Genomic DNA, 10,826 nt, shown 5'->3' with positions numbered 1-10,826 from the left:
AAGAAGACTAGAGAGAAGCGGTCTTGATATCTCATGTCAATCCTGTAGCAGACAATTGATTATCTTCTGAATTTGCTATATGAGCCTCATGATGACAGGTTCCTTGGCATGCCCCCTTTGGGCCATGCGTCACCTCTTATTTCTTCCTTTTGGGTTTTGAGAATAACTTTCTAAATCCCTTTCTTTAAATAATTTTCAAGATTCTAACTTTTTTTTTTTAAATGATCTCAACTCCAAAATTTTCATCCTTAGAGTTTTAGGTACCAAAAATCCCATTTTTAATAAAACTTTGCCGCTATTTTCTTTTCTAGCGAGCAATACTCACGTCTCCTCTGTTTTTTAAAATGATTTTAAATAAGCATGAATTAAATTCTGTAATTCCGAGTGATGGAATTTACGGAATTAATTCATGCAAAAATAAACGGGCTTTGGTGGGGGCCCTACATAAGTAATTTTATGATTGATTGATTGATTGATTGATTTGATTATCACACATGATTGATTCATTCTCCTCTATGACATGCTTGAGATTATTCTTTAATTGTGCACTAACCCCCTCTCTTGATAGCGCATGATGGCTCGTTGCCCAAGTACGCACTCATTCTTATTATGGTCTCGCTATATGCATGTTTTGATACTCATATGTGCATGATTGATTTGAGTATTCATTGATTTTCTCATCAATTGTCATGACCACTTCATCTTATTAGTAGAGATCCGACTTTAGGGACTTAGAGGGGTGCTACGGTCTTTACTGTACCTTCCCGATAAGTAACCTGACCCCCGAACCCGATCCGGTTTTTCATAGACCACCTTTTCCAAAATAAGGAGTCACACTTAGGGCTTTCTTTCTTATTTTGTTTACCCTTTAAAAATAAAACAAAAATAAGTGGCGACTCCAAGTCATTTTCTTAATCAATAAATTTATATTTCAAATAAAAATCGAGTTCGCCATCGAGTGGGAAACTCATGAGCCGAAATGCGGGGTTCATAATGACCTTGTCATTTTCCCCCTACCATTTACCACTGCTATATTATCCATACCAAATCCATCTTCCAGCTTCTTTGATGATACCAACTATTGAATAGCTTCAAACATGTCACCGGATAGGAAATCTTAACTAAAGAAAAATATATAAAATAAAAAAACATTAAAAAGTAAATAAAATATTTATTACAAAAATACCAGAGAATTGATATCAATTCTAGCTAAAGTCTATGTCCGATTACAAGTTTGTGTTGTTGTATCCAATCTTGTAAGCTGATGTGGAGTTAAAAAACAATTATATATTGTCCAAATTTTACAAAACAATGATAGTCAGCTAACACATATTGCTTATTCAAAGTTCGCGCAATATCATAGAAACTAAATTCTCTGTCGTTTGGATGCACTGTTTTCAAAGTCACCAACCTAAAATAGTTTCATTTTGCTTCTGCTTCACATGTATATTGTCTTTAATATGCCTAGCATTATAGTACCTGATAGTGCTACAGACGTTGAACATGTCATTAATATCAATCATTCATAAAAAAATATATTCTAATTTTTTTCACAATCTATCCATTGCACATTGATACTGTCTAGGTGTTAGAAAAGTCAATAAAAAAATGGCATAAGTATGTTGAATGCAACACTTTCTATTAATCAAATTTATGTGAAATGATAGTACCATATGGAATACCATTCCAAAAAAACCTTGCAAAAGAAGGTTTCACTCTTTGTCTAAAACTTGAGCATTTCCCTACATTACATAAAAATATATATCTTTTAGATTTATAAAAAAAAATGTATAAATAAAACAGAAATAAATTAAACTTGCCACGCCATCATGGGCTACAAGATTTCGCATGAAAACAAAAAATGACCAAGGGTAATTTGAATAATGAGAACTTGGCCATGCCAAAACCCTTTTCAATTCTTGGCTATAATATGATCTATTATTATTTTTATCCCATTGGGTCCATGAAAAAAAAATACATGGATATCCTGCAGAAATATTTGCCAAAGTCCTCCTAAAGGCCAACACGTTTAATGATCTACTATACATGAGACATCGAGTACATTATGGATGGTAATATACCTTACCCTAAACCAAAGAAAGGTGTTACATCATCCTCATCATAATGATACCTTTAGCACACTTAAATTGTATTTTTTTGTAAATGAGTGATGTCTTATTTTTCAAGGGTTATGTCAACAGTTGTTATTATGCTAAAACTTGCACGCATTTCACATTTGGTGTTGAGCATATAATGGGCAGTAACATACCTTACCTTAAACCAAAGAAGGGTGGTGCATCCTTCCCACCATAATGATACTTTTAGCACACACTAATAGTATTTGTTTCATAAAGGAGTGGTACCCTTTAAATAAGCAATGATTCACAATTTGAATATAGAAGGGGAGTGCATTTTAAGTTGGTATGGTGCACAATTTGAGTAGTATGCAACTTCTAAGGTGTGTAATAAAGAGTCTTTAAGCCATTACTTTGATTTGCACTTAATGTTAAGAAAATTTGGATCACCCCTAGATCATTTTAAGGTGCATGATACTAGTCCTATGGCTCTATAGGTCTAATCACAATGAAAAACCATGGTAATAAAAAACCATAAACAATATAGATCTAGGGAAAATAAAAGTGCCATACCTCATATCTAAATGTTCCCATATCAATTCTAATAGGTCTTATGTACTGAAAATGAAATGAATCTCATAAGCACAATAGCCTTTTGCCCAATGGCTTATTTTTGGATCTTAATTCGAAGAGGATGGAATCCTTTGGGAGGGTTGGTGACTAGTGTTATTTTCTTTATGGAGAATGAATAACTATATGACATAAGTCTAAAACCCTAACCCCCAAAGGAGTTTATATAGACTTCCCATTGGCTTAAGTAACTTGAGTCCATCATGGGCTTAAGTTACTTGATCTAAACTACTTAGACCCCAATTGATTAATTAACTATATTGGAATTTAATTCATCAATTAGCCTAATATAAAGAAACCATTCACAAGCTCTTATGCAACCTTGCATTCTTACCAAAACGCCTTTATGCGCACAAATGAATAAATAACATAACCAAACCTCATAAATTGTGTCTTCATGAATACTAAGTTCGAACATAGACCAGTAGGACCTATAGGAAAATATTAACTCTTTTATAATCCAATTTTGAAGTTGACTTAACATTTCACTACAAAGAATCAATTGCGCTCTAGTATCCTATATATATATATATATATATATATATATATATATATATATATATATATATATATATATATATATATATATATATATATATTGTAGCAAAATACAAGAACTCGAGTTTGTAACCCTATTATTAATCGTATGCAGACTCCCCATGAACTAATGTTCATAATCTAATGAGGTTTGTGCTATCATCCTCTCAAGATTACCCCTCAAATCCTTAAATTACAAATTCTTCAGTTATGTGATCAACTAACATACTTTAACTCACAAAGAGCATATGTGAAATTCCTCTAAAGGAATTACTATAGCCACAAATTTCATAATCACATGTCCTTATAATCACCAAAGAAGACACTTTATCTCAATGCTATGAAATATCATGATGCATATCTTAAGTATACTTATTGTCATCAACCTCTGTCAACAATGAACCAATCTATAGGGAATATTTGACCACCATAGAGAAGAATCCATAGGTCAAAGTCACTTATGACTTTAGCAGAAACTCAATATCCTCTTAAGGTTGAGAATCTATATAATATAATAGTTTTGTGAGGTCATGAAAACCCAATAACTAATGTTATGACCCACCCATAAGTTATGTCCAATGTGTAACCATATACATTAGTACACTTTTTGTGGAAACCCTATCCCGATGACCAAGACCGGTAATCCATTCAATTAAGAGGTAGTGTAGTACAACCTCAAATGGATTACTTTAGTCCATGAAACAGTTGTGAACAAATCATCTACTTGTAAAAACCTTATGATTTTGATATTTTATGCAACTCATAATACATGCAAATCATATACAATGCAAGAGATGTCAGACCTAAATGCTAAAAATATATAATGCATAATAAAGAAATGAGAAACAAAATAATTCATTTATTGTAATATCATATTATGTTTTTAAGGGCTCTATCTCAACACTTAGTACATTAGTAGAATGCATTATTTTTTCCTAACGCACTTGAGAGTGATATTTTTACCTAGAAAAAAAAGTTAAACATAAGCAAGCGTTTGACTTTGATTTTAATATAAAAATTAAAGATATTTTTTAAATATAAATGATAAAATAATATGAGAAAAAATATTTTTATTTAATCTCTATATGATAATATTTATAAATAAATAAATATTTTATTTAGCATGAATATATAAAATTTTGTTTCCTAGACCTCTAAATTTGTTCATTATGTATTTATTTTTACATTAATTTTTTCTCATTAATTATTTATTATGTATTTTTATTTTGTATTTAAAGTGTCTATAAATAATTAAAATTAATTAATATGAAATAATACATTTTTATTTATATTTTATTTTATAAATAAAAATTAAAATCATAGTCAAATTAGAATTATAAGCAAAAAACTAAAACTGTAATAATTGATTTTGAGTTTCACATGAAAATTATAAATTTAAATAATATGACAAAGATAGTTTTATTTAATCTATATTTGATAAGATTTATGATTTATGACAACCCATACTCAACCATATAAATGTTGTTTGCTTTGAATACAAAGAGGCCCTAACGGCTTTAAAACGTGTCTACATAGTTAAGAAAGGCTCATATTTATATAACGTTAAGAACTTTCTCCTCTATTTGATGTGAGACATCATAATAAATATTTTATTTTAACAAGAATATAAAAAATGTATGTTCTAAATTTTTAAATTTGTTCATTATATATTTATGTTTATATCAAATTTGCTCTTATTAATTGTTTATTATATATTATTATTATTTTGTGTCTAAAGTACTCATAAATAATTAAAATCAATAAATATGAAAATATAAAAGAGTGAAAAAAATGAAATAAAAAAAAATCCTAAGATAAATGTGTTGAAATTATAATAATGTTATTATTGGAGTGTACGTGGATAATATTATATTGTGGACCCCGCATTTCGCACGATGCGTTACTAATCAATGGCACAATTCGCTTTTTATTTATTTGGTGAAATTTTGATTTTTCTTCTTTTTTTTTTTTGGAGTTGCCATTTATTTTTGTTTTATTTTTAAAGGGAAAAACAAAATATGAAAGAAAAACCCTAAGTGTGACTCCTGAAGGAAAAACAAGTCTGTGAAAAACCAAGTCTGGGTCCGGGGGTCAGGTTACCTATTAGGAATGTACAGTGGTGAGCCATAGCACCCCTCTAAGCCCTGTAATAAGGTCTCTACTAAATAAGATAAAGCAAGTGTGTCAATTGATAAGGAAATCAATGGATACCAGTGAAATGATCAAATAATAAAATGAATCATGCATAAAAATAAGCAAAGTGAGAGTGAGATCGCACCTTAGCAACAAGTAATAGTGCGCTATCATGGAAAAAAGGTTAGCTCAAATATAAAATTATCATATGCATATCAAAGAGCAAGACAAAGAGCAAACAATATTCATTGAGCATAACAATCGACAATTAGAAGAGAAAAACTCATATGTAGGGCCCTTACCAAAGCCCAATTGATTTTGCATGAATTAATCACACAAATTCCATTGTTTTGGAATTATGAAAATTGCTTTCATGCTTATTTAAAAATCAAGAGAAATAGAAAATTATTTAAAAAAAAAAAAAAACTGGAGTGGAATTAAAATTAATCGAGAATTTGAAGTTTTGAAAATCAAATTTGAAAATTGGAGTTTCGAAAGTTATTTGAAAATTGAAGTTTTGAAAATTAAATTTGAGAATTTGAATTTTGAAAAATTATTCGAGAATGGAATTTTTAAGAATTATATTTGAAAATTGGAATTTTGGAAAATTATTTGAGAATTGGAGTTTTGAAAATTAAATTTAAGAATTAGAGTTTTGAAAATTGGAATTAAATTTGAAAGAAATTGGAATTTTGAAAATTATTTGAGAACTGGAGTTTTGTAAATCAAATTTAAGAATTGGAGTTTTGAAAATTAATTTTGAAAGAAATCGAAATTTTGAAAATTGGAATTAAATTTTAAAAAAATATATTGGAATTTTGGAAATTAAATTTGAAAGAAATTGGAATTTTGAAAATGATTCGAGAATTGGAGTTTTGAAAATTAAATTTAAAAATTGGAGTTTTGGAAATTAAATTTGAAATAAATTGGAATTTTGAAAATGATTTAAGAATTAGAGTTTTGAACATTAAATTTAAGAATTGGAGTTTTGGAAATTAAAATTGAAAATTGAAAATTTCAAAAATTATACTTTGATATCAAAATACGAAGAAATAATAAAAATAAATAAATGAGGTGTGGTGGTTGGGATTGCAAGCCAAAGGTGTGGCCATGCAAAAGGGGGCTCGGGGTGCCAGGTGAAGGTAATAGAAAGGCTGGACATTAGTGGTGTTGAGGCCCATACTGTATTCTGAGAACGAAGTCCACGTGGAGTCTTAACATAAGCCACCACTCCAACAATGACCATAGGAGAAGTCTCAATAATTGTAACAGCTTCACATGTTCTTTATGTAATGTCCCAGAACTGGAGTCAGACCATCTTGAATATTGGTGTAAAAGAAGCATAATCCAGGAACCCTTTGGACACTTGGGTCAGATAAAAGTTGTTCAAGTTTGTCCAAGCTTATCTTACGGGTCAACTCGTATTCTATTTTTCTTTGCCTCCCATAGAACCACCCAAACATTATGAAGGCAAGTATTAAGGAAATGGCAAAAGGAACCCATCCTCTCTCTAGAAATTTTGTAAAGACAACACTCACATAAACACCTTCCATCACAAAAAAATGAAGTAGAGGGCAACCAGGACTGGTGGAGTTCTCCATATCATGATCATGACCAATGTGAGTAATATAGCGGTGATCAACATCACTAAACTAATAACAACACCAAAAGCATTTCCGATATCTTTTCCATCCCCAAAAATTAGTATCACAAGAACATAGAGAATCATCAGGATATAGTTTATTTTTAAGGAGTAAACATCACCTTCTTTGCTAGGGGCGACGACAAGTGAAGAGGAGGGCGCCACCGGTGATCACGAGCTTAAGCTTGGGGATGGGTTGTCGACGTCGACAGTGCTATCCTCATCCAGGAGGTTATCATCCTCTAGCTCGAAGTCGATGGCTTCAACATCTTCTTTTTCATTTTTGAACTTGGCATGGCCACACTAACAGGTGTCGGTGTCGACATGGATCCAAGTACTAGAGTCGGCGTGGTGGCCAGAGTATATGCCCGAGAAATTTTTGACCATGTAAGCTGATCGACGATGGAAGTGCGAGGCGTTCTTATTGGTGTTGTTTTCTCCATTCTCTATGGCTTTGGCTACCGTGTGGGGGAGGGGGGCATGGTAATGAGATTCCGACATGGAGTTTTCTAGTTTGAGGTTTGGATTTTTCGAAATAAGGATTTTGATGGAGGCTTTACCAAGGCTTTGGGTGGCCATGCATGGATCGAAGTAGCCATGCATGCGGGAAAGAACGTTAAGGGATTTATGAGAAATGGGTGGTAGAATCAGTGGTAATGAGATATGGTGGTGAGTATGGTATCTGAGATGAGCTGAACTGGTGAGTGAGTGTGGTGATCAGGTTATGACAAGATGATGGGTGTGATGGGTATGAATTCGGTTGTGCTGCTACCCCCTTCCTCTTGCTCCCTCTCTATTTTTTTCCCAAATATTTTTTCTTCCCCTTTTTCTCATCCTTCAACTTTCTGAAAAGCTCACTCTAAACCTCCCTTCTCCCTCAAGTTTGCAGCTCCCTCTCTGTTTCTCTTCCCCGATATCTTTTCTCTTAAGCCCTCCCCAAAATCTCCTTACTCACCGGTACCCACTCCATTCTTGCTTCTCTCACTCACCCTACTCTCACCCATTTTTCTACTCACCCCACTCATCTATCATCTGTTCAGAATATCCCATTATGAGCATAGAGGTAGGTGGTCCTCCATGAATAGATGTGATCCTATGCAACCCTTCAGCACTTGAAGAAACTGGCCCCCACTCTAAAACATGCTGCCAACAAAGTGCTCCAAAAATAATATAAAAAACACTAGACCAAAAAATTAGGGTGTACAAATATGTCCCTCTTCGGTAGAGATCACGAGTGTAATGAATGGAATGAAGTGAACTGTACCGAAGAATAGAAAAGATCTCGAATTTTGTTCTAAACACATAACACAATAAGCTTAAGATCAAAGGCACATACTAGGGAGGTGAGACTCTAGAGAAAGAAATGTGGACGATGCGATGAGTGTATACTCAATGAACAACACTAGACCATGATACAATGAATGGCTCAATGATAAGCAAGATAAGGAATGATCAATCTTCAGAAAGAATGAACCCAAAGAAAGAGATGTGATTCAAGATCGAACAAGACTCAACTAGGCAGGCGTGACTCGAAGACGAACAAAAGTCAACTCAACTGACAAGACAATGACCAATCGATATAGGTGTGGTCCCGAAAAACTGAACTGACAAGATGAATGATCGATCAATATAGGTGCGGTCTGAAAAACTGAACTGGCAAAAAGAATGACCGATCAATATAGGTGTGGTCCCGAAAACTGAACTAACAAGAAGAATGGATTATCAATATAGGTGCGGTCCTGAAAACTGAACTGACATGGAAATGACCGATCAATATAGGTGTAGTCCTAAAAACTCAAACTGACATGGAAAATGACCTATCAATATAGGTGTGGTCCCTAAAACGGAACTGACAAGATGAATGATCGATCAATATAGGTGCGGTTCAGAAAACTGAACTGACAAGAAGAATGATTGATCAATATAGGTGTGGTCCTGAAAACTCAAACTGAACTCAAACTGACATAGAAGATGACTGATCAATATAGGTGTGGTCCTGAAAACTCAAACTGAACTCAAATTGACTAGACAAATGATTGATTGATATAGGTGCGACCCTAAAACCCAAACTCAAACTGATAAGATGATGACCGATCAATATAGGTGTGGTCCCAGAATTTGAAATGACAAGATGAATGACCGCTCGATATAGGTGTGGTCCTAAAAACCCAAACTCAAAATGATAAGATGATGACCGATCGATATAGGTATGGTCCTAAAAACTGAAATCTAACACAAGATGATAGGAAGATGGTTGATCGATATGGGTGTGGCCACAAAAACCTAAACTCAAACTGACAAGACGATGACCGTTTGATATAGGTGTGGTCCTAGAAACTGAATTAACAAGATGAATGACCGATTGATATAGGTGCAGTCCCAACTCGAACTAAACAAAAATTGATAGGAAGATGACCGATTGATATAAGTGTGACCCTGACCTAAACTAACATGATAATGAGATGGCCGATCGATATAGGTGTGACCCCAAACTCTAACTGATAAGACGATGACCGATCGATATAGGTGCAGTCATATAAACTGAAATGACAAGATGAATGACTGATCAATATAGGTGTAGTCCCAACTCAAATTGAACACAAACTGATAGGAAGATGACCGATTGATATAGGTGTGACCCTGAAACTATAGCTGACACGGAACTGACATGAAGATGACCGATTGATATAGGTGCGGTCCTAAAAACCTAAACTCAAACTGATAAGACAATGATCGATCGATATAGGTGCGGTCCTAAAAACTGAAATCTAACACAAGATGATAAGAAGATGGTCGATCGATATAGGTGCGGCCCTAGAAACTGAACTGACAAGATGAATGACCCATCGATATAGGTGTGGTCCCAACTCAAATTGAACACAAACTGATAAGAAGATGACTGATTGATATAGGTGCAGCCTTGACTCAAACTGACATGACAATGAGATGGTTGATCGATATAGGTGCGACACCAAACTCTAACTAATAAGACAATGACCGATCGATATAGGTGTGGTCCCAACTCAAACTGAACACAAATTGATAAAAAGATGACTAATTGATATAGGTGCTGCCCTGACTCAAAACTGACATGACAATGAGATGGTCGATCGATATAGGTGCGACCCCAAACTTTAACTAATAAGACGATGACCGATCGATATAGATGCGGCCCTAAAAACTGAAATCTAACACAAGATGATAGGAAGATGGCTGATCAATATGGGTACGACCCTAAAAACCCAAACTCAAATTGAAAAGACGATGACCAATCGATATAGGTGCAGTCCCAGAAACTGAACTGACAAAATGAATGACCGATCGATACAGGTACGGTCCCAACTCAAACTGAACTCAAACTGGCAGAAAGATGGTTGATTGATATAGGTGCGGCCCTAAAAACTGAAACTCAATCCGACAAGATGATGACCGATCGATATAGGTGCAGTCCCAAAAACTGAATTCAAATTGATAGGAAGATGGTCGATCGATATAGGTGTGGCCTCAAAAACTCAAACTCAAACCGACAAGATAATGACCAATCAAGTGGCCCAAGGCCAAAGGATAACTAGGATAACGATGTAAGCAAACTCGACAGGAGGGGATATGCCCCAGTATGACAACTCATAAGGATCGACAACTAGGTCAAAAAATAAGGAAGCCTATGAAAGGTCTAATGATCCCAAGAAGGGAGGGTATGCCCCAGTATGCAACTCGCATGGGTCAACAACTAGACCAAAAGGTGAAAGAAAGTCTGCCGAAAAGTCTGGTGCTCTCGGAGAATGGGGTATGCCCCAACATGTAATGAT

Source organism: Vitis vinifera, chromosome 17 (assembly GCF_030704535.1).
Source record: "Vitis vinifera cultivar Pinot Noir 40024 chromosome 17, ASM3070453v1".
NCBI classification, from domain to species: domain Eukaryota; kingdom Viridiplantae; phylum Streptophyta; class Magnoliopsida; order Vitales; family Vitaceae; genus Vitis; species Vitis vinifera.
This window is presented reverse-complemented; position numbering follows the sequence as displayed.